This window comes from Zeus faber, assembly GCF_960531495.2.
Source record: "Zeus faber genome assembly, chromosome: 10".
Taxonomy (NCBI): Eukaryota; Metazoa; Chordata; class Actinopteri; order Zeiformes; family Zeidae; genus Zeus; species Zeus faber.
The window spans coordinates 14,806,397-14,810,877 of record NC_137199.1 but is presented as its reverse complement, the minus strand read 5'-3'; positions in this window follow the sequence as shown (position 1 = coordinate 14,810,877).

Sequence of the window (4,481 nt, the reverse complement as noted above, 5' to 3'; positions counted from 1 at the left end):
AATCCTCGTGTTCAGTGGTCTTCACTTCAAAAGGACTAAACCCATTTCTGCTTCTCACTCTTGCTCTGATGTGCATTAGGATTAATGGAAGAGTTCCGTCCAACTAAGACTTGTTTTCTCTACAACATTTTTGCCAATTTGCTCGGTTCGATTCCTGCCTGGGGCACTGTTGTCTCCCAAATAGGAGCCTTTCTGTGTGGAGTCTGCAAGTTCTCCCTGTGCTCACATGGGGTTTACTACTCATCATCTGACCAGCGCTGGACACTTGGTACCAGGTGTGTCGACGAATGCTGCCCACTGCCACCATCCAAAGCGTGAGAATTAAAGATTGTTCTTCTTCCGGGAATAATCTCTCTGACCAATGCTTGTGCCACTGTACCTGCATCTGCTTTAGAAGTGGAAACGGTTTCAACCCATTCAGAACACATGTCAACCATTACCAAACAATATTTCTTGCCTTTACTCAATGTTAGCTCAATAAAGACCATTTGCAAGTGATCAAAAAACTAAACAGGTTAAAAAATGTGAACCAATATCTGTTGATTTCTGATATAATTCCCATTTTTGACATTTGGTCTTTACCATGTGTCATTTAAGCGTTGAAGGGAGACAAATATTTAGTAAAGCATGGTTTGTCATTTGACCCATACCAAACGCCTGCCTTCACATATGCTTGTGTTGTGTTTCACAGGGCCTTTTCTTCACATGTTGCTCTTCTCAGCAGTTCCTATAAATCAGCTGTTGGTGTCAGTGTATTATACCCCTTTCCCACTGCACCTAAAACCTGGTAACGCCCTCCAACATCGAGCGTTTGTCAGCAGTGGGAAAGGAAAGGCTCTCAGTCCCGGGTAAAATGACTCTGCAATAGACGCAATAGATTTTATTCAACTCCACCTACGCTCGGCTCGGATGTGAACTACTCTTGTTCCCTCTTATCAGAAGGGTTGAGGGTAGGTTATTTTTTATTTATTTATTTATTTTCACCTGTGCTGTCAGCATGCTGGGCATACAACACAGAGTATTTGTATTTAGGACAGAGTTAGTCTGCAAGTGGAGTTCAAGTTCTCAACCTGCAATGCAACTCTTTATTCATTCTTAAATCATCAAGAACTGCCGCAATAACTCTGTCCTGTGGACGACCTGTGGGATGACAAGAGCACAGTTTTTGGTGGAAAGGATACCGAGATACTAAGGCTTTAAAATGATTTGAAAAAATTATAACAAGGCCAGAGCTGAAGTAGTATGAATAGATATTGAACGGTTTGAACTGTTGGATTGTGTTTAGTTAGATGATTGTGATGTTGATCATAGTGGTGTGGTGAGTTGGAGCAGATATTAAGTTGCTTGAAAAAAGTGTCTGATGGTTCATTATTGCGACTTTGGTAAGATGAGGAGTATGGTGAGATTTTTTTTTTTTACAGAACTATTGTTTGTGCTTTGTTAATAGATTTTATCACAAAGCATTTCAAATTTATGAAACTAAATTTATCAATATAAATTGGGAAAAATGGCTTACAAAATATATTTTTGTGATATTGCGGCGAGCAGATATGATCCTTTATCTATCCCACAGAGGGGTAGTCTGCAGTGTTACAGCAGTAACGGATTGGCACAATAGCACAAAGCATTTGTAAATTGGTAATTCTAAATTAAACAATATGATAAATAAGTAAACAGTATGGATTAAACACTATACATTAAATAGTAATATTGCATGAGTAAAATTGTGAGTTTTGGTGTGATATACAATAGTGTTTGTGTGTTTCAAATCCTTACCGGTTCCTTTTTTTTCGTTAAGGCTGGTAATTGTTTAAGTAGAATTGAACAGCATTATAATTTTTATTTTTTACTCTAGAAATAAACTTGATTTGACATTGAATACGGTAGCTGTTGATATGCAGTATAAGACTAAGCAAGTAGTTTTACAAAGAGGAATAATTGTTTTGTTTTGTACACTGGAGAGGTAGTGGATTGTTCACATTCGCTTATTAAAAATGTAAACACTAAAATACATTGGAAATACATTGGCTGTTTCAATGGCTTTTAATTTGGGCTTTCAAAAAATTGTAATTTTAAATTTAAAAAATATCTTGTGGATCGATTAATGTTGTAATTGTGTATTGATGGATTAACCAACCTGTCTATTCAGTGTTTTATTTCCGCAGTTTTAGACAGGAATACACTGACTGCAGTTTGACTTTTGACCAGTGTAGCTGTGACTGCCTCTGACTGAGAAGATCTGAAGGACAACAGGATCGATCAAAGAGAATTGCTCTACAATTGAGTAAGGCTATTGAGTAATTATTGCCATTATTGCTAATTGTATTTAACTGATTTGCAAATTGGATTATTTAACAGGCTCAATTGAAATTATTGTGAGATGAAATGCATGCAAGCATAGAAATGAAGATACCTTGATTGAATTTTGCTCTACACCTCATATTGAGCTCCATCGTTACTATAGCTACTATATATACTATAGCATCAGATATAATAGAGTGCCCTGTAGAACCAGAATCATTTTTAATTAGTTCTTATATAAATATGGCATTCTCCTAAATTTACCTAGTTGTTGAAGCAATGTTCAAAAGCGGAGTTAATGATTACTGTGTTATCACTCGGGGATACAGTTGTTAGATAACCCTGGAGTACTTATCTTTATGACATTGCCTTTTACAGTTTATTTTGTTTTATTTTATTTTATTTTATCTCTCCTCAGGTCGCACCCTGGCATGGCCTTTCTTGGCTTTTGTGGTTATTGTTGTTTTCGGATCGTGGAATGAGGCAATGTTTGCCCAGCCATTAAGGCGGGAGAACATTTTGCTGCTTTTCAAACAATCTTTTGCACCAGCTCCATGTTGGGTTTGCTGGTTTACTTTAACTGTGGATGAGGGAGATGGTTTAATGTTAGCTGTGTTGTTGCAATCTTATGGAGATGAATTACGTGTTGTTGCATACTATGCTCGGAAACTTGGTACCGGGGTTATTGGGTGGATGTACATGCTGTAGCCTTTATCTTGCAGATTAACCTCACCGACCACGCAGGAGATATTCTCCAACAGGACCAGTTAATCTTTTTTGGATATTTGTTGGTTTAAGGTATGGGAATCGCATTTCAGAGTCTGGTGTTATATTATTTTGAGGTATAGGAACCCTGCGTCCGAGTCTGTCCTTTTCAGGTAAAGCAACCCTGTTTCACAGTCTGTTTTTCGGCTTTTTTTTGTTTTGTTTTTTCTCTCTGCTTGGTGGGTGGGTGAGGAGGTGGTGGAAGGCCTCGGCCAGATATTCTTCCTGGCTTCAGTTTGGTGTAGGGGGTATGTGGTGTGGGGATGGTGTGGTTTGAGCAGCTGCACCTGAACCGGATCTAGATAATTGGGGACCCAGGATCAGAGGGGCTTCCATACCTGCTGCCCGTTGGTTGGTCTAACGAGCAACAGGTTAAAACCCCCATCCCCACGCACACTCAGGAGAGGAACCACTGTCGTGACACGCCCGCCTCTACTCCTGGACTAATTCCAACTAGCTTTCTCTCCACAATACACTGGTGTGTCTGCAACCCCGTTGTCTGTGTCTCTGTGGCGGAGGTCCCTGAACACACCACTTGGGTGGCGCATGGCAGGCAAAACTGCCACACCCACCTCCGAGCGCGTCTTTAAGTTTTCCTTTTGTTGCCTGTTCCGCAGTTGAGCGCTTTTTCTTTGTTGGGACTTCTATAAATTAAAGTCGCCGTGCCGGCGCCTCTTCACCGCTACCTGTATGTCACCGAGTCCTTGTACGAACATGGGTAGCAAACCCGCTACCCCTACCTTACCCCACATTTTTCGGGAGGGAGTATGTGTTAATGGTACAGGGTGAAACAACTTCTGGATTGCTTACATAACAGATCTTTGTATATTTGTCAGTGAAACAACAGTGAAGTTTGACATGTTGAAATAGTAATTAGCTGTTTAATTAACAATTTGGCCTGTGTTTGTGCTTCTTGTTGACTTGCTGTTTTCATTTTCCCTATGTGACGATGGGTTAGGGTTAGGGTTAGGGTTAGGGTTCGTGCAAGGTCCTTCCTATTTTCATTAGACCCTTTAGGAAGAAGGTCCAGGCTGAACATTTGACACTGGTTCAGCGAGGCACATGGCCCGTGGCAGGGTGGTTAGTCATGGGTTGCACTTGCCTTCATTACGGACAGTATTTACTGTAGACGACCTGTGACACCAGTCTTTGTGAGCGATGCCTGAAGCTGAAGCTTCCCTTCGAGAATATATGCTGAGCATGTGCGCATTTATCATATTTATTACTCACAGGATAATCAATCTCAGTTTTAAGTGATAATGGGTGGGTGTAATGTTGGGTGGGTTACACTACAGGTCCCAGAATTACCTACCCGTTTAACGACCGTTCGGACTTGCGACCAGCTCTCTGACCAGTCTGTATTCACTACACTAGCGTTCGCAATCGCCACGCCCACGCATCCTTGCTTATCGACC